Source organism: Taudactylus pleione, unplaced genomic scaffold (assembly GCF_031769625.1).
Source record: "Taudactylus pleione unplaced genomic scaffold, aTauple2 ptg000536l, whole genome shotgun sequence".
Classification (NCBI taxonomy): domain Eukaryota; kingdom Metazoa; phylum Chordata; class Amphibia; order Anura; family Myobatrachidae; genus Taudactylus; species Taudactylus pleione.
Genome location: NW_028284938.1, coordinates 4,702,701 through 4,724,579, shown reverse-complemented (window position 1 = coordinate 4,724,579; position 21,879 = coordinate 4,702,701). Strand labels below are relative to the sequence as shown.

Below are 21,879 nucleotides of genomic sequence, written 5' to 3'. Positions count from 1 at the left end.
ATATTTTATGTACAATAAATATTTTTTATATTAATGATGGCCTTTGGGCCTTCTTTGGGTGTATTCTTGGTGCAAGGGTTTATTTTTACATATATATCTCCTTAAGAAGATGAGGAGTTTTTCTTCATATTAAGAAAATCCAATCGTATGGGAGAAAAGCCACACTAAAGTTTTTAGTATCCATAAAGTGGACAAGTCGGCAGTTGGATCCATCTTTTCCAAGAATTTATAATACTGCAAATCGGATTACGAGCTTATTATATATTGGACTTTTTAAATATATTTAATTGAAGTGAACAGTTCATTATTTGTTTAATTAAGAACCCAACTTTTGGTGAATCCAATGATACATTTTTAAAGAAAGTGGAATAGGATTTTAGATGAGTGTGCTCTAGATTTAATACGGCTCATTGTTTATGAGAAGAAAAAGATTTTAAAAGATGTGGAAAAGGAGAATATCGAGATAGAAGAAAAATTATTGCAATCCTCTAGAATGGAGGAATGTAAACAGTTTTCTGAATATATTGAAGATAAAATTAGTAAAGTTGAAAAAGAATTATAGCTAATAAAAGCAATAAGTTTAAAAGGGATAAAGAGGATTATGACAAGGGCAAGTGCGGAATTGGCTTACAATTCGGAAACAGTTAAAAAATATTAGGTCAGTTAATGATTCCAAATGGCAACCACATAATAATTTTAGGACTAATCGACAACAAGAAAATTTTGAACGAGTACTGCCCATTGACAATTGGAAACAAACAAGAACTGACAATTCTCCATATAGATGGCAAACGGTTTCTAAAAAGAAATCTTGGAGATAGCCTGATATGGAAAAAAGGTATTCCCCTTTGTCACGTTCTAACAGATATCAAGTTTTAACAAATCGGCATGATGTTAGTTCACCAAGTAATTTTTTGAGAGAGAGGCCAGAGAACATTTTTTCCTGGCCGAAACAAACTAGGACACCCAACTATAGAGGGAGCAAGAAAACGGTTCAGAGACAAAGAGGGGGACAAAAGTCCTCAAAAAAGAAGAGTGTTAAATTTAATGTCCCAGAGGAATCAAGTAAAATAGGTATTCTCAATCTATCGAAGTTACCATTATCAGCCACAACTACTAGTTTATTACAAAAAGGGCTCAGTTTTGCACCAGTGATGGGGATGAATTCCAAACATATATAGATTTAAATCTATATATACGTAAAATGACACTAAAAAGGCATGCGGGAACATATGGACTAAAAAAAAAAAACAGTACATTTTACCCCATTGATTCACAGGGTTCTTGTTTGAATCTTTTTTCCAAATTAGTTAAAGGTGTTATTGATTTTATCTAAATCCTTTTTAAGATCAGGGAAAATAACCTTACTAAAGGGGAAATACAATAATTAAAATTGTTGGTTGATAACAAGGAAGCGGTAATTAAACAGGCAGATAAGGGGAGGGGGGGGGGGGGTTACTGCCATCATGTATAGAGAGAAATATATACAGGAGATGAATAGATTATTATCCAATACCAAATCCTATATTAGGCTGTCTTATGATCCAACCAAAGATTGAGAGATTTAAAAAGATTAGTGGATAAAGGGTTATTAGACAAGGTGTTAACACATGATGAATATAAATATCTTTATAATGATACTCCAAGAATTGCTACAAAATATCATCTTCCAAAGATTCACAAGGAACAGATATCCCCTCTTGGTCGCCCTATAGTCTCTGGGGTGGATTCATTAACTTCGAGAATATCAGGATACATTGATGCTTAAAAGTATGTTCCCCTTTTAGATTCATATATAAAAGATTCAACGCATGTATTGCATATATTAAATGATTTTACATGGAGAGATGGGTATAAATGGGGCACGATTGACGTTCAATCGCTCTATAGTTCAATCCCATATGATAAGGGTTTGGAGTGTGTGAAAGTAGTGCTTGAAAGTGATCCTGACATGCACCCCCTTAAAATTGAGTTTATTATCAATGCACTCCGTTTTGTACTACAGCACAATTATTTTACCTTTTTAGGTGACTTATGAGCAGACATGCGGAGTTGCAATGGTGACTATTTGTGCTCCTAGCATGGCGAATTTGTTCCTTGGCGAATGGGAGAAAAAACATGTATATGCGAATAAATCGATTTTTGGATAAATTAATTCTGTACAAGCATTATATAGACGATTTGCTAATTGTCTGGGGCGGATCAGAATCAGAATACCTTGAATTTGTACAGTCTTTAAATATAAATGAATTCAACTTGGGCTTCACTTCAGAGTTTCAATTAGAAAGACTATCCTTCTTGGATTTAGCATTGTGTGTAAAAAATTGCCAAGGAGATAAAAAGAGATTAATACAATTATTTAGACTTTAATAGTTGTCATTTTAATCAGTGAAAGAGAAATTTGCATCTCTCTCAGTTAGTGAGATTGAGACGCAATTGTTCCACTTTAGAAATGTTCAATCGAAAATATATGTCACAAGATTCATTTAGAAAGGTTATCCTTTGGATTTAATCGATGCCGCAATATGTTGGGCCAAAAACCTGGATAGATCTACACTATTACAGTACAAGTTCAAGAAAGAGAAAGGGGAGAATGAGGTAAAATTGAAATGCCCTTTTGTGACTCAATTCTCCAGCCAAAGCGATGTCAGAAGGATTTAAAATGATACTGGCATTTAATTAAGATGGATCCTATTTTATCTTCTTTTGTTCCTGATAGAGCCGAACTTGTTTTTAGAAGAGCAAAAACTTTAAAGAATCAACTGTGTCCTAGTTTATTACCTGAATAAAGCTGAAGGATTTTATACATGCAATTCCTGCAAAGTATGTCAGTACGGTTTGAAAGGTCATAAGATCTTTGTTGGGAATGATAACCCAAAAGAATACAAAATAAAGGGTGTAATTAATTGTAATACCACGTATGTCATCTACATGTAAATATGTGGCTGTGGTAAAAAGTATATTGGGAAGACCAAGCGTGCTTTAAAAATTAGAATCCTGGAGCATACCAGGAATATAAAAAATTTAATCTATTAATCATAGTGTTCCACGACATTTTAAAATGTGTCAAGCAAGTAAAATACACAACCTGGAGATTTTTGGGTTTAGAACATGTGAAATTAGATCCAAGAGGTGGTGACAGACTCAATCAATTGTCTAAATGGGAAACATATTGGATTGTCACATTAAATACTTTGCACCCCCTAGGTTTAAATGAAGGTTTCGAGACCACACCATTTTTATTTTAAGGTGTCTGGATTGTTATTTTAAAAGGTATCTATTGTTATATATATTTTTTGATTCATGCCTGTCATCCTGAGTTTATACAGGTTGAGTCTCCCATATCCAAATATTCCGAAATACGGAATATTTTTAGCATGACTGAGAAAGTGAAACCTTTGCTTTCTGATGGTTCAATGTACACACACTTTGTTTAAAGCACAAATTATTAAAAATATTGTATAAAATAACCTTCAGGCTGTGTGTATAAGGTGTATATGACACATAAATGAATTTTATGTATGTACACAAACTTTTTTTGATGCACAAAATTATTAAAAATAGAGTATAAAATTACATTCAGGCTGTGTGTATAAGGTGTATATAAAACATAAATGCATTCTGCGTGTATATTGGGGTCCCATTCCCATTCATTATTTTATGCAAATATTACAAATTACGGAATATTCCGATATCCAAAATACCCCTGGTCCCAAGCATTTTGGATATGGGAGACTCAACCTGTATGTGTTTTAAATTAGTTTTTAGGCACTGGGAGATTGTTATGATTTTAAATTATTGCTGCGTATGTATGTTATATATGTGATGTTGTAAATTGTAATGTTCAATGATAGTGTTTTTATCATTCACTGGTGACCATTTATTACTATTTTTAAAAGACCTATTGTAGTAAGACAATATGTATGCGTATCTTAACTTTGCTTAATTGATGCAATTTGCAGCTGTTGAATAATCAAAGCTAATGAATGGTGTAACAAGGCAATTGGCTACACTGTGTTTATAAGGGGATTCCTGGATACGCTAGGCCAGCCCTCTGAGGAAGTCCAAGTGACGAAACGTGTAGGGGCATGTCCTAGCGATACCACCATATGCCACGAGCTTTGCCGAGGAGATAACCTGCTTGTTCCCGGAGACTCGTTTCTTTAAGCTGGGTATACTTGTGGTGGTCTGACCGTCTCCGTTGGTACGTTATTCATGACATATGATTCATGTGCTACAGGTTTTCAATAAATGGTTGAAATAATGCACTATTGGGCGCTCCCTTTGTTTATCATCTAGTATTTAATTTACCTGTGTTGTGGATACAAGGACTTTTAAAAAGAGGGAAGGACGCCGGCCCATTATGTGAGGCAGTGCATGCAGACACACGGTGAAAATATCTTTTATTGGGACTGAACTTTGAGGATCTGCGCTCCGATTGTTCTTCATTTTATATTATATATATATATATTATATATATATATATATTTATATTAATTAGTATGCATGTACAGTCCTGATGAAAAGACCGTAAAGGCTTTGAAACGTCGATTTAATCTGCACTGATGTATTAGTCTATTTAAAACGTTTTCACCATTCAACCTGGGAGTGCCGCCTCTCTTTTTCCTTATTATTGTGGAGCTATACACCACTAGAGGAGAGGTTTATGTTATCTATTTTAAGGAGGGCACCCCTCAATTCTATACTACTTATCCAGAGTGCAGAACATATATGTATATGAGCATATATGGTTATCTAGTCACATTGTGCAAATGCAACGGTGTCCTCATACACTATAGCTGCAGTGAAGCCAAACAGCCCACCAGGTCTGGCATGACTCTGCTAGTGCTGAGCGCCTTTTTTGAGTCTTTCACCCTTAAATGCGTCTTATTAGCAATGCGATGCGACTAGGGCGCACCCACAAGACTGCACTGATTAACTGGATATGTGACACTTTTATATCTGTGTGCAACAAATTCTGAATCTGCTTATGAACTGCTACAATGCAGAGGCTGCAGCTTTTTTCCACGCCAAGTTCTGTTGTGCTTCGTATACAAACTTAGTCACATATGGATAAACAAGTGTCGCAATTCAGGCGAAAAACATGCAAAAAAAAAAAAAAGACGCTTGTCGCTGAGTCACACTGGACCTGGAGGCTCACCTGTGCCTGGTGTCTCATGCCGCATGGTGTATTGAGGCTAGGTATATAAGAATACATTTTTATAGAGCACAGGTTCTCAAACTCGGTCCTCAGGACCCCAACCATGCATGTTTTCCAGGTCTCCTCACAGAATCACAAGTGAAATAATTAACTCCACATGTGGAACTTTTAAAACGTATCAGTGAGTAATGAGTACACCTGTGCATCTGCTGGGAGACCTGAAAAACGTGACCTGTGTGGGGTCCTGAGGACAGAGTTTGAGAACCTCTGGTATAAAGGAATCCTTGTGCAAGTGGCTGAAAGAAAATGATACAAATGCAAACTTGTTGGTACCCTTCAGCGAAAAATCCATATTGTTATCTGTAATAAACTTGAAATGTTATTGGCATCCATCATTGTTTATTCCATATTTAATAGAAATCAGAATTTATTTGATTTTTGATTCATCAGAATATTTAAAATAAAACAAATGAAAGTGGCATGGACAAAAAAGATTGGAACCCCTAACCTAATATTTTAACCTTTAGAGACAATCACTGCAATAAAGCGATTTGTGCAATGAGACTTCTGCATCTGTCAACAAGTAGTTTGGCCCACTTTTCCTGAACAAACTGCTCCAGCTGTCTCTGGTTTGATGTGTGCCTTTTCCAGACTGCATGTGTCAACTATTTCCATAGATATTCGATAGGAATCAGATTAGGGCTCACTTTAAAGTAGTCCAGTGCTTTGTTCTTATCCATTCTTGAGTGCATTTAGCTGTGCATTTTGGGTCATTATTCTGTTGGAGGACTCACTTATGACCTGCAAGTAATACAAAGCTTTTGGCAGTAGGTTTAGCTCCAGAATGCCTTGATAGTCTTTATGTTTCATTGTGCTCTGCAGATTCAATACACCCTGTGCCAGATGCAGCAAAGCAGCTCTAGATGAATCACAGTATGGTGTTTTCTTTGAAAGATTCATTTTTCATTTTTTTCGACTGAGAAGACAATGCTGATGTGCCTTGCCAAAAAGTTCCAGTTTTGATTCATCTGTCCAAAAGATATTCTCCCCGAAGCATTGAGGCTTATTAGTCAATATGCATTTCAGCAAATTCCAGTGTTTTTTCCAAAAGTGGAGTGCTCCTGGGTTTTCTTCCTTGGAGCTTCGAAAGGTGCAATCAGACACTGACATACCTTCAGCTTGCTTTGGAAGTTTTCCTTGGCTCTTCTTCTACAATTCTTACTAATCTTCTGGTTAATAGAGTCGATATTTCTCTTGCAGCCACCTCCAGGGAAGTTGGCTACAGTCTCATGGACTATAAGCTTCTTAATATTTGCAACTGCATTCAGACATCAAGCTGCTTGGTCTATAATGTTCTTTCTGGTCTCCTCAGACAATTCTGGTCCATGGGTCTAATTCAGCACGGATCGCAAGTCTGCAATCGCACGCACGCACCCGGCCGCTGCGAAATTATGCTAATGAATGCATACGCACAGCCACCGCACAGAGACGCCCAGCACTTCATAAAGACGCTCCCTTACCTTCCCTCACACACATAACGTGCAAGATTGCGAAAACATCGGTACAATCGAGAACCATCGGACCAAGACGCAGAATAGTGGTTGACCTGACTTTCCCACAGGAATTACTAAACTTTGCAATGCCTGGTTCGCGCACACTGCGTCTTACGCATGCGCAGATCACGAAAATCGGCACTTGCGATCCGTGCTGAATCAGGCTCCATGTTCAGTGTGGTACACACAATGATACTTTTCTCAATTTAAGGTCTGTATTTCAAATAAAGGCGAAAAGCTGCGATCAGTGAAAAACATTTGCTGATGCGATGTTTTCGCCACATTTCAAAATATCGCCCTATTCAATTCCAGCACATTTTCACATGTGCGAAAACTCCATAGGCAAAAACAAGTGAAAAAGTTTCTCCACCCAAAGGCAGGAGAAAAGATGTGTAAAATCCCAATTTTTGCCTAAATATGTGGGGACGGTTCAGAACCCTTTGGACACCCCCCCCCCTCCCCCCTAATGACTAATTAGGCAAAAAAAAAAAAAAAAATTATCTAAATTACCTAAAACACCACATCAATTTTGGGGCAAAAATGTAAAAAGTATTGGAAAATGGGCATAAAGTATTGGTTTGGGTTTTTTGGGGTGCTGTATGGATGGGACGGGTGTTTTTAGGATTGCAGGAGGCTGCAGCAGGTTATTTTTAAAACTTTTTAATAATGCACTTTATAGACCCAAAAATATACTCGTACACATTTAAATGAACCCCAATTTTAATTACAACAATTATTTTTAACAAAAGACATTGCTTTATACTTTATATAATTTTTCAGCAAATATGCATATAACAGCCCTTTGACTCAATATAAGATCCGAAATACTTTTATTAGGGCTATTAATACACTATTGATTCCCTGGGTCAGTTAGGCTTTTTAGAGGGTACAGACTGATTTCCCCCCCCCCCAAAAAAAAAAAACTGTCCTTTTCCCTATTCGCTGCATTCGCACATATGCATTTTTGACTATTTTGCAATTGAATAGGCCGAAAACCGGGAGCGCGTATTCTGTAAGTAGGTGAAAACTTTGCCTCAAAAAAGGGGAATGAGGCAAAAACATTGTGCTTATCGTCGATCTCTGCATTTCGCTGCTAACTGAATCCGGCCCTTAATAGGCTGAATGATTGATTAGAAAGTGATTCTAATTCAATAAAGCAATTAGTTTGAAATATCACTACAATTATTTACTATCTTGTAAGAGGTACCAGCAAATTTGTACATTTTAGAACATATTTGGAGAATAAACAATAATTTCTCTCTTTTCACAGTTGATTTGCTATGACATAAAGGCATGCAGGTATACATGGATCACTTTTAATCTAATCACTTTTCAGAAGGAATGAAGCAGTGTTTCAATGAGCTATAGGGCTACCAACTCATTTGTCTACATCTGTTTGTGTTATGCATGAATTTAAGCCCCACATCTAGGACCTCTCCTACTATGGTGTGTCTAAATGGAAAAAAAAAAAAAAAACAACCACAAAAAAGGTATGATTTGTAAGGGTACTGCTGCATAATAATGTTGACGTCGTCACCAGTCCACAAAGTGCCAAAATAAGCTCAGCACAGTGGCAGTTAGAGATATGTCCACTTATAACTTGCTGTACATATCTAGACACACATTTGCACTGACACTTTGAATCCCTATGTGGAATAAGATTTAATTTTGGTTCTGTAAAGCTAGTTGAACTTACAGATATGTACTTGCTCATCTAGCCTCAATACACCATGCAGTGCGATATGCCTGGTGTGAGTGAGCTGCCAGGTCCTGTGCAACTCTGCTGGCGTTGGGTGTCTTTTTGCGAAAAAAGCGTCCAAGGCGCAATGCGGTGCAACTAGGATGCACCAGAAGACCTGTGATGTGACTATAAAAAAAAAAAAAAAAAAAATGAATATATAAATATCTTCTTTGTATTATTTTAATCATATTTATAGTCAAAACTCTGGAATAAAAAAGTGGATGGCAGGTGAGGCACTGCCTCCCTTGACTACCTTTTCCGCACATCCCTGATCCAAACACACAAATTTTAAGCACTATATACTGCTGCATCTTTGTATAATGCCCACATGAACCCTCGGGTTCATATACGTATCTGTAAATCTGGCTCCCAGTGCCTCCCCAGCCATTTACCAGGAGAAGAGATGTGCAAAATCCATATTTTGGGGTACAAATGTGGGGACTTGGTTCAGAATCCTTTGGACACTCCCCCTAATGACTAATTAGGCAAAAAAAATAAAACATTCTCTTAATTCACCTCCTAAAAAACAACACATCAATTTTGGGGTAAAAATGTAAAAAGTGTTGGAAAATGGGTAAAAAGTAGTGGGCATGGTATTTTGGGGGGCTAAAAAGGTAGAGACAGGTGTTTTTAGGATTGCAGGAGGCTGCAGCGGGTGTATTTTTCAGATTTTTTAAATCTTCACTTTAGAGACACCAAAATATACTAGTACCCATTTACATGTACCCCAAATTTAACTACGGTACTTACTTTTCTAAAAAAAACATTGCTTTATATAATTTTTCCACACTTATCCAAATATACATATCACAGCCCTTTGACTCAATATAAGATCACTAAATACTTTTATTGGGGTCTATTTATACTGTTCTATATTAATTCCCAGGGTCAGTTAGGCTTTTTATGGGGTACAGACTGATTTCCCCAAAATATGCTGTCGTCCTCGCTAGTTTCGCTGTTAACTACATTCGCCTATCCGCGTTTGCGCCTGTTTTGGAATTTTAATAGGGTGAAAAGCGGGGCCACGCATGGAGAAAACGCTGCGCCCAAACAGGCGAAAACAATGCGCTTTTCGCCGACCTCGACTTTTTGAAGCTAATTAAATCCGCCACTTAGACGCATTTTCTGCAAAATAAAAGATGCTTGGTGCTAGCAGAGAGGAGCTGATTGGCGCAAATACAGCAAAGACGAGTGAGGACACATCTGTAGGTAGACATAGAAGTATGTTAACATACTTCTATTTCTTGCTTTCTCAGACACTATTCCATGACACCTTAGACTGTGCTGTGAACACTATTAAATATATAATTATATTATAATATAAATAGGCAAAACGTCATCTTGCATGGACAAACACCATCATTCCTGGACTTTGCTCGAACCAATCCGAGCCTGAACATCCCTAATAAATATATTATATATATATATATATATATATATATATATATATATATATATATATATACACACACACACACACATATACATACATACATACACATACACAGTGCCTAGCAAAAGTATTCACCCCCGTTTTGTTGCCTCACACCCTGGAATTAAAATGGCTTGTTTGAAGCTTGCATCATTTCATTCACAGAACATGCCTACAACTGAAGTTTGTTTTTTTTTATATTGTGAATCAAACAACATTTAGGACAACATAACAGAAAACTTCAGCGTGCATAACTATTCACCCCCTTAAAGTCAGTACTTTGTCGAGCCACCTTTTGAGGCAATTACAGCTGCAAGTCGCTTTGTATAAGTCTCTATGAGCTTGCCACATTTTGCACCTGGGATTTTTGCCCATTCCTCAAGGCAAAACTGCTCCAGCTCCTTCATGTTGGATGGTTTCCGCTTGTGAACAGCAATCTTCAAGTCTGACCACAGATTCTCAATTGGATTGAGATCTGGGCTTTGACTAGGCCATTCCAACACATTTAAATGTTTCCCCTTAAACGAGTGTTGCTTTAGCAGTTAGTTTTTACTGCTAACAGAGGGAGACATACACTTCATTGGACTGAATAGAGCTTTTAAAAGCCTTCCTAGGAATTTCTCCCTATCAAGGGACAGAAAATAAGCTTATACTACTGAGTGTTCTAACCAGTTCCATATCATCAAGTGTTTGTTCAGACCAGTTCCATTTGTGTGTTTACCCCTGATGAAGTCCCATAGGTGGACGAAACGCGTAGGGTCATCGCTTTGAAAAACCTGCACCTACCACATAAGAAGTCCACCTAAGAGCTCACACCTGTAGAGGTGTAGGTGGCAGATAACATCTATCCTTCTGTACTGGGGCAGGTTTACTAAAAGTTGTTTTATGCGATCTATGTATTTATTTGTATTGTAAATTGTTTATATTTTTACCTCTGTTGATATACCAAGAATAAAATATTCAGGTATAAGAATTATGGGCTACCATAGGGCTTTTATTTTATGAACAATATCCAAAACATAAACTTATGGTGATTTGAAGACTAACTAGAGGGTTGTGTTTGACCAACAGCTAATATTGCAATAAATCCCCCTAAGTGGTGGAAATTTCTTCTGTTCAATTAATACTCTAAGTTGTAGCGCACCAAAGGTACCCCTTCTCTTCCATATATTATATATATATATATATATACATATATATATATATATACATATATATATATATATACATATATATATATATATATACATATATATATATATACATATATATATATATACATACATATATATATATATATATACATACATATATATATATATACATACATATATATATATATACATACATATATATATATATACATACATATATATATATATACATACATATATATATATATATACATACATATATATATATATATACATACATATATATATATATATATACATACATATATATATATATATACATACATATATATATATATATATACATACATATATATATATATATACATACATATATATATATATATATACATACATATATATATATATATACATACATATATATATATATATACATACATATATATATATATATATACATATATATATATATATATATATATATATATATATATATATATATATACACACACACACACACACACACACACACACACACACACACACACACACAAACACAGATAGCGGTTGTCACAAAAAAGCCAGTAGTGTTGTCTTCTGCCAGAACCACTCTCTCTGAATGAAGCAATGGATAGAATGAAGCAAGACATACTTTGTGTGGAAGAATATAGAGAAGAAACAGAATACAACATGAAAAAAACACCATAAACCTAACATAGTAATTGTTAATACATATCCAATGTTATGATCAGTAGCGTGGGTGCCACCAAGCTCATGGACATTTTGTTGCAAATGCTGCTTGTGCTCTTCGAATCAGACACAAACGTTCTTCTGGCTTAACTGCTAATTGCAAAAAGACTGTAGCCAGTGTCCTTCCTTCCCCTGGTCTCTTAAAGACAAAGTTGTATCCGGTTCCTGCTCATTCTTAGGTAGGAGGCACTTTGTTTGGTCAGGATATCAGGAGGCTGGTTTTCCAGGACTAATCCAATTGGCTTTCTATTATGACGACTGAGGTATACCAAGTCCAGCACAGCCTTGAGGGCAAGAATAACCTGATGAGGTACGACTTGGGCCGAGCAGTAGCCTTGAGAGCTGGTGGAACTTGGCTAGATGCGGCCTTGGCCGAGTAGCAGCCTTGAGGGCTGGTAGAACTTGGCAAGGTGCAGCCTTTTGTTACGTGTAGCAGCCTTGAGGGCTGGTAGAGCTTGGCAATGTGCAACCTCTGTTCCGTGTAGCAGCCTTGAGGGCTGGTAAAGCTTGGCAAGGTGTGACATGTGCCGCCAACATGACAAGCGGCAGGAGACACCAGTGTGCGACTTGTGTCGCCGAGATGACAAGCAGCAGTATGCTGGATTGCGTATGCAGGAGACGCTGGATATAGCCTGTGCCGTCGAGATGACACAGCGGCAGTATGCTGAATAGCGTATGCAGGAGATGCTGGAAACGGCCTGTGCCGCTGAGATGACAAGCGTCAGGAGACACTGGAGTATGGCTTGTGCCGCCGAGATGACAAGTGGCAGTACGTAGGATTGCGTATGCAAGATGACTCAAACGGCAAGAGACACTGAAAACAGACAGCGGTACTAGACACTCGTCTACACCAGAACCGGAAACACGTGAAACACTATCACCAGCATCTGAGCAGCCTCTGCACAAGCAAGAAAAAGCCACAGGAGCCAATCCAAACAGACAGCCGGTGGGAGGAGTTCAGCGATCGATCGCTCGGCGTTCGCATCGTGGCGGATTGTAACAGTACCCCCCCTTGACGAAGGGTTAAGGAACCACTAGACCCTGGTTTGTCAGGAAAATCCTCCAAAAAAATTTTCTTCAAAAGTTGGAGCGTGCAGAGATCTTTTGGAAACCCAGGAGAGCTCTTCCGGTCCATACCCCTTCCAATGGACCAAGAACTAAAGACCCCCACGTGAAAACCTGGAATCAAAGATTCTCTCGATAATAAATTCTTGATACCCTCGGATGAGGACAGGCGAAGGGTCTGACTGGGCGCCTTGAGCCGAACCTGGAAAAAAGAAAACACGGGTTTGAGCAAGGAGCAGTGAAACTTATTAATCTTGAGGGTATTAGGCAACTTAAGAAGAAAAGCCACTGGATTGATCTGGGAGATAATTCTAAAGGGCCCAATGAATCTAGGACCCAACATTTGCAATTGCTGGCGGATGTTAATGTTCTTGGAAGACAACCAGACCAGATCTGCCACCTTGAAGTTGCATGGTCTCCGACATTTATCTGCCCAGGTCTTAGAGCGAAAAGAAACCTTGAAGAGACATTGGTGAACTTTCTTCCAGGCAGACCGAAATCTAGACACTGACGTAGAGGAAGGAGTACCAGTTAAGACCGCCTCAAAAGAGATAACTCTAGTGTGCAGCCCAGAGTTACAAAAGAAAGAAGAAACGGAGGATGATGAGTGGCAGGAATTATTGAAAGCAAATTCCGCAACAGGAAGAAGGGGAACCCAGTCTTTCTGATACTCGGAGATACTGCTCCAAAGACTAGTTCACCCGTTCCGTCTGTCCATTAGTCTGCGGATGGTACCCAGGGGATAGACTGATATTGATGCCTAAGGCAGAGCAAAAATTCTTCCAGAATCGTGCCACAAACTGAGTGCCTCGGTCAGAAACAATATCGACAAGCAAGCCATGGAGTCTGAACATGTGTAAAATAAACAGAAAAGATAATTCCTTAGCAGAAGGTAGTTTGGCGAGTGGAACAAAATAAACCATCTTGATAAACCGGTCCACAATAGTCCAAATCACGAAACAACGGGAGGAAGATGGAAGGTCGACAAAGTCCATGGTAGTATGGGTCCAGGGCTTAGAAGGAGTAGGAAGAGGAAGCAGGAGACTGGGAGGAGCGGTGAGAGGAGATTTGTTTCGAGCACACGTGTCACGGCCAACTCAAACTCCCGAACATCTTGAACCATGGATTGCCACCAAACTGAGCGAGAGAGTAACTCGGCTGTTCTAGAGATACCTGGATGACCAATCGCCTTGGGAGAATGAAAGTCCAACAGAACCACCTTCCGCAATCTATCAGGGACAAACATCCCCTGTGGCTCCTCAGTTGGAGTTTCAGATTGACAGGCACCGATGAGATCCGCAAGGCTCCTGTTCATGGCAAAATGGATGTTGGAAGTGAGAACAATGGTCTACACCAGGATGGTGAGAGGCTGAGCAGGTTGGAAACTTCGAGATAATGCATCCGCTTTGAGGTTCTTTGAGCGGGGCCGGAACTTAATATAATTGAAGCTGGTGAAGAACAATGCCCACAGTGCCTGTCTGGCATTTAACCGCTTAGCAGTCTCGATATATATGACAGGTTCTTATGGACAGTAAGAACCGTGATCACATGACTCTCTCCTTCCAGCCAGTGCCTCCAATCCTCAAACGCCCATTTGATGGCTAAGAGTTCACAATTCCCCACATCCTAGTTTTTCTTGGCTGAGGCAAACTTCCAGGAGAAAAAGGAGCAAGGATGCAACTTATTATCCCCAGGATCCCTCTGTGATAGAATAGCACCCACACCTACCTCGGAGACATTTACTTCGACAATAAATGGAATATCCGGATTTGGGCGACGAAGGATCGGAGCAGAAGTGAAGGCAGACTTCAGAGAGTTGACAGCTTGAAGGGCTTTGACAGGCCAGTTAGCAACATCAGCTCCTTTCTTAGTAAGCTCCATGACAAAAGCAACAAAGGACGAGGAGGACTTGATGAATCTCCTTTAGTAATTGGCAAAGCCAAGGAAGCGTTGCACAGCTTTCAGATTGGTAGGCCGAACCCAGTCTAAGATGGCCTTAACTTTGCCTGGATCCATAGAGAACCCTCGAGATGAGAGGATATATCCAAGGAATGATACCTATTGGACCTCGAACTCAAACTTCTCTGGTTTGGCATATAAGTTAGAAAAAAAATCAGGATATCATCAAGATAGACAACTGCGAATACTCAGAGATATTCTCTCAACACGTCATTGATGAAATCCTGGAAGATGGCGGGGGCGTTGGACAGGCCGAACGGCATCACCAGGTATTCATAATGGCCGGAATGGGTGTTGAAGGCAGTCTTCCATTCATCACCTTTTCTGATACGAACAAGATTATACGCTCCTCTAAGATCAATCTTGGAGAAGCTGGAGGCTCCTCGAAGCTGGTCGAACAAGACAGAAATGAGAGGCAACGGGTAGGAATTCTTCACTGTGATGTTGTTCAACCCTCGAAAATCTATGCACGGCCGGAGAGAGTTGTCTTTTTCTGCACAAAAAAGATGCCTCCTCCAACTGGAGGAGACTTGGAGGGTCGAAAGAAGCCCTTCTCTAACGCATCCTGTATGTACTCCTGCATCGCCTTACTTTCCAGAAGAGACAGTGCATACAGCCTGCCTTTGGGAAGCCTTGCTCCAGGAAGCAAGTCTATTGCACAGTCATAGGGGCGATGAGGAGGTAGAGTGTCCGCCTTCTTCTTCGAGAAAACCTCTGCCAGGTCTCGAAAAGGAGCTGGAATCTTGGAAGCCAACTCGGACTGGACGGTGGCAGCCAGGCGAACAGGAAGGGTGATGCAATGGAAAGAGCTGGTGCTTCCCCATTGAAGAATCTCTCCAGTATGCCAATGGATGATGGGGTTATGTTTCCTGAGCCATGGTAGACCTAGAACCAATGGCACTAGCGGACATTGAAGCAGCAAGAAAGTTATTTCCTCAGAATGCAAGGCTCCTATAGACAGTCGAATGAGAGGCGTTTGGGAGAAAATAGTAATCTTGGACATTTCCTTGCCATTAAGGCCAACAACAGAGGTTGTGGTAAAGACTCGGATGCTAGTCCCAGGGTGTTAAAGAATGAAACGTCCATGAAGTTGCCAGCTGCGCCGCTATCCAGGAAGGCAGAAACTTGAATATCTTCCACCTGAATTACTGTGGGAATAAGGACTGAATTAGAGGGGGGAGACAGATGCAAGGCCTAGATGTAACTCCCCCAATACACCTAGATGTTGCCTTTTCCAGATTTGACTGGACAAACTAAGGCGATATGTCTATTTCCTCCACAGTACACACAGAGACCTTGGGACCGTCTTCTACGTCTCTCTTCAGCAGGGAAGCAGAAAGCTCCTAACTGCATAGGTTCCCCTTGGTCCAGAGGAGTCACCCACACTGGCGACTGAGGGGAGGATGTTGGAAATGCCTTCTCCAACCTTCGCTCCCGAAGTCGACGATCAATGCAGATGGCTAGGTGCATAAGGTCATGCAATGTCTCAGGAGCAGGGTGCTGCACTACAATGTCTTTGATCTGGTCTGAGAGGCTTAAGTGAAATTTACTCCGTAGTGCCGGGTCGTTCCACCCAGAGTCAATAGACCACTTGCGGAACTCTGTCCCTATTGTAAAGATCTAAGTCTAGACTCAGCCAACGCTGCCTTATCCAGATCGTCATAGAGGAGACCTAAGGTGGAGAAGAATGCATCCACAGTCTGAAGTGCACTATGCTTGGAAAGTAGACCAAAGGCCCAGGTCTGGGGGTCACCTTGAAGCAACGAGATTATGCTGCTTATGCGTTGGGTTTCGGAGCTAGACGACCCAGGTCGTAGTCTAAAATATAACTTGTAGCTCTTTTTAAAATTCAGAAAGTCCTTGCGTTTGCCAGAAAAATGGTCCGGCAAATTTAATTTGGTTTCCTGAGGACCTGCTGGAGCAGAGTCAGCTCGTGATTTCTTCGACCCGAAGCGAAAGTTCCTAAACCTTCTGGGTAAGGGCCTGGGTCTGTGCTGCGAGGATTTGAGCCAGATTCTGGATGGGCTCCATGACAACCAACCTCAGACACCGTGAAATTTCAAATATATAATTTTGGGCCGGTGATGTTATTATGATTGAGGTATACCAAGAGCAAAGTCCAGCACAGCCTTGAGGGCAGGAATAACCTGATGAGGTACGACTTGGGCCGAGCAGTAGCCCTGAGGGCTGGTGGAACTTGGCTAGATGCGGCCTTGGCTGAGTAGCAGCTTTAAGGTCTGGTAGCTCTTGGCAAGTTGCGGTCTTTGGGCCGTGTAGCAGCCTTGAGGGCTGGTAGAGCTTGGCAAGGTGCGGCCTTTGGGCCGAGTAGCAGCCTTAAGGGCTGGGAAATATAAGCAGAGCTATAGTTGTATAAATTAATCACAGATACATATAAGTAAAATACCTTAATTAAAGAATATATCAAATATTCTATTAATCTACCTATAAATCATAAGCATCCTGTACAAAAACTTATATGTAAACATACAGTGTACATAACAATCGATGAGCTAACTAGATTGTTATACACACTGGTTGATGTAATTGTTAAGTTCAGTCCAGAGCAATGTAAGAAAAAAAGCCAGAAAGCAGTCTTTGAAAAAATCTGCTTGTCAGAAGAAACCGGTCAGAAAGTGTGCTTGGGAAATTCATTATTCCTACCTGCTGCTATTCATGACAGTATACACGCTGGTGTGCGGTTACCCAGGAGTATAATTATTTGCATGCTGTTGCACTGCTGAGGTTACGTCACATTCTGCTCAATAGAGATCCAAAATTTATGAGACTAGGGGGGTCCTAGTCGCATTGAAACCACATTTGGCAGGTCGCAAGCCAGCTCCGCTGGCCCCCTCATTATTACACATCTCAATATCTGGAGACAAGCAAGAGTGTATGCCGGAGGTATCAGGGGATACAATCGCATAGGAGCGTCATCTGGCAGCAAGCCAGCTCCATTTGCCCCTTTAATACACCACAGTGGTTGGATACCGGCGGTGAGTGACTGTATTGGAGCACACGGCAGGTTGCAAGCCAGCTCCATCAAAGACTGCTTCCTGGCTTTTTTCTTACATTGCTCTGGACTGAACTTAACAATCACTGAGCCATCTATGAATAGATGTTTTACAGATTGTTATAATTCTTATGTACACTATGTTTACAAATACGTTTTTGTACAGGATGCTTATGATTGTTGATTAATAGAATATTTTATACTGTATATTTTTTAATTAATAAGGTATTTTACTTATATGTATATGATTAATTTACACCACTATAACGCTGCTTATATTTTCCTTGTCTTTTTAATATTGGGTTGGCTACCCATTTGCAGCTGCTTTCGGTGGTGTACAGAGATATCGCTACCTCCCAGCGCCTAGGCCCTTAAGGGCTGGTAGCGCTATGCAAGGTGCATCCATTGGGCTGTGTAGCAGCCTTGAGGGCTGGTAGAGCTCGGCAAGGAGCGGCCTTTGGGCCGTGTAGCAGCCTTGAGGGCTGGTAGTGCTTGGTTAGGTGTGACATGAGCTGCCGAGATGACACAAGCGGCAGGAGACAATGGAGTACGGCTTATGCCGCCGAGATGACACAAGCGGCAGGAGACAATGGAGTACGGCTTATGCCGCAGAGATGACACAAGCGGCAGTTCGCTGTATTGCGTATGCCAGAAACGCTGGATACGGCCTGTGCCGCTGAGATGACATGCGGCAGGAGACACTGGAGTGCGGCTTGTGCCGCTGAGATGACAAGCGGCAGTTTCCTGTATTGCGTATGCAGGAACGCTGGATACGGCCTGTGCCGCTGAGATGACACATGCGGCAGGAGACACTGGAGTGTGGCTTGTGCCGCCGAAATGACACAAGTGGCAGTACGTAGAATTGCGTATGCAAGATGACTCAAACGGCAAGAGTCACTGAAAACAGCCAGAGGTACTAGACACTCGACTAACAGGATGCTTACACCAGAACCGGAAACATGTGAAACGCTATCACCAGCATCTGAGCGGCCTCTGCACAAGCAAGAAAAAGCCACAGGAGCCAATCTGAATAGACAGCCGGTGGGAGGAGGTCAGTGATCAATCACCCGGCATTCGCAACATGCCGGCTTGTAACACTTTACAGACATTATAAGGATTCCTGTCAGTTACAATTGTGCTGGTGATAATTTGTGCTGAAGCGCCATTCCATGTCATGTATGGGACATAAAGGAAACATCCAATTCATAAGACAGCTAAACTCATTGTATTAAGAGCCTGTGTTATTTTTTAAGAAAACCTATTAGAGGGAGCTATAATTTAACTTGTCAACCTATTTAGAAAAAACACAAAAGATACACAGATAAGAGGTTTATACAGAGTCATGTATGGGACATTTCATGGAACGGCCCTGAACCTGCATTTGTTGGTATGAGATTCATATTAGTAGCCAGATTGTTTTCTCCTGCCTGACTTTGGCCTTATTACTGTATTGCGTTCTGACTGCAGCCCACCTTAGGTATATATTTTATATTTGCAGAAGTGGACAAAGTTTCCGTAAGCTGAACAAAACCATTCATATGGAAGATTGGCGCTGGTTCACAGTACGATGCAGCAGTGTCTACTGGCGCTTGTCAGTCTGTGACTTAATGCAAATTCTGCTACCAAGTCCTTCACTGGTGTACAGCTGTGCAACCAGAGCCAGCCCTAGGCATAGGCATTCTAAGCAAATGCCTAGGGCGACTATAATGCCTATGGGCATTCGGCTCCATAAAGGAAACAACGGGGTGGTCCGGATATGCACAGGACCACCCACTTACAAAAAGGAGAGCAGTGCATAACAATGCTTGGTGCCGTTACAAACAGTGAAAGGACAAGGTAGGTTAGTAGCAGTGCTGGGGAGCGGGGTTTCTGTCCTGCATTACTGCAGGGGAACCTAACACTGTGACGTGGCTTAGCTCTTCTGTCAACCGATCAATGAATGCAGAAAGGGACGAGGTAAGCGAATTGACCAATCACAAGCCGGTCTCTTTATTGACATTTGTGATTAGTTATCTCACTCGGTAGGATTCTGGGATTGCTGTAAGGAGCTTCCCCAGACCCAGCTAGAACAGGGCATGGCGTGCTGCCAGTTAGTTTGCTTTAGGTGCATGCAGCCCTTCTTCTTCCTCCACATGGTGTGAGCGGGGATTCCCTCCGTCCTCTGCACAGCAGAGCAGACACTTTCCTCCCCTTCCTCTGCGCTGCACTGTACACTACACCTCCCCTTTTCCTCTGCTCACCGGACTCTGGGCTACACTGTGCAAAACTGAGTATGCATAACGTGCTTTCTGTTTGTGCTCTGCTATAATGTAAAAGACAGGAGAATGGATTTATTGCTCTTGTAACTCTGCCACGTAGACGAGTATTATTTGCATACAACTTGCTTCCCACACACGTATATGTATCTGAATAGCAATGTAGCTACAGCGCTGCTCTGATTTATAACTCTCTGCTGTCTGTGTATATATGGGATGAGGTTACTGACCTCAGACGTGCCTGCCCCCTTGCCTCTTCTCCATCACTCCCCTTCTACTTTCCATCCTCTTTCCTTCCCCTGCTTTGATTGATTGATGACTGCCTCCATTATGCTACCAAAAGGGATTTACCTTTTAGTATGGAGCCTAGACAGGTAATAAAGGCTCAATTTAACAATGATCCATATTACTAGCGGCATATTTCATTTAGTATCGATGTGATACTAGCGAATATATGCCATTGGTATTGAACATTATTTACCCCCTCCGGCAATGTCCTGCAACAACCTCCTCCTCAGCAGTCTCCGCCACGCTGTTGCTGGCAGCCTATTGCTGCCAGCAATGGACTGTCATGTATTGCACATGCCAGGTGGCCAGTCTGCGAATGCACATTACTCCCCCAGCCCCCCTACTGCTGCGACCAGAGCTCAGCTCCGATTGGACAGCACATCGGTCAGCTAATTGTGGGGTCACAGTGACAGCCAGGTCCATCAGAAATAGCTTCTGTGCAGAAGCTCATTCTGGCTACAGCAGGAGACAAGCAAGATGGCCGCAAGAGGGCATGCTGCACATGCCCAGCCACGGCTACTCCTCCCATGGGCCTTTGCGGTGCAGAGCCATGAGTGATGACTCATGGCTCTGCCTCCAAATTAGCTGCCGTCCAGCGCCCTTCGGAAAAGTCTCTGCAGCAGACCACCAGCATTAAGAAAGAAGGCAGGAGGGACCGTCTGTCTTAGGTAAGTTAGCTAGCTCAGGCTGGGAGACAGACAGTCACAGAAGAAGAGAGGGTGGCGGCCACCCACTTACTGGGCACTTCACTGGGCAGAGAGGAGTTCTGGCCCATGCTGTTGAGTCTGACACAGAGAGCTGGCAGGCTGGTCTTAGATATATATATATATATATATATATATATATGTAGAGAGAGAGATAAATATATATATATATATATATATATCTATATCTCTGCTGGTGGGACTATCTGCAAGGGCACCAGCCAAAATTTTGCTTAGGGCACCAAATTGGCTAGGACCGGCTCTGTGTGCATCCAAATATACAAGGACTAAGACACCCATTTTCAGCTTATGTAACACTGTAATACCTATTGGCGTTTCTTTAGATGTAACATCGAAATTCGTTGCAGCCCTATGACAGATGCAGTTTTTCCATCAGAGTATAGCCTCCTAAATGAGCGGTTAAAAGTCTGGGTTCGCAAACCTCTTTCACCAGCACGACTGACACTCCCATAACATGCCCATGAGATGGACCATCTCCATGTGTGCACTAAGACACATCCCACCACATTATCAATGCACTTCTTCGTTCATGCATCTGAAACCACAACTGCGCCCCTGCACAGACATAATCAGGGCACATGCTTAGTGCGACCTCTGTCCTCATTCATAGTAGCAAAAAAATAAAAATGAAACAATTGCTCCACTACATCCGACACCAGCTGTGCAGACACCTCTGGATCAGACCCATTGTGTGTTATTAATGGAAATTAGCATGTAGAAAATATTGTCCATAACAACCAATTAGAAGCTTGCTTTCATTGTCTAAACAGCTATACAAAGATGACA

General features: G+C 41.1%; 1 protein-coding gene across 2 annotated transcripts in view; it reads right to left on the bottom strand.

Moving 5' to 3' along the window:
• Window positions 1-21,879, bottom strand: part of TBCCD1 (TBCC domain containing 1) — a 103,665-nt gene that overhangs the window by 25,610 nt on the left and 56,176 nt on the right. The gene's annotated exons all lie outside the window — the stretch shown is intronic.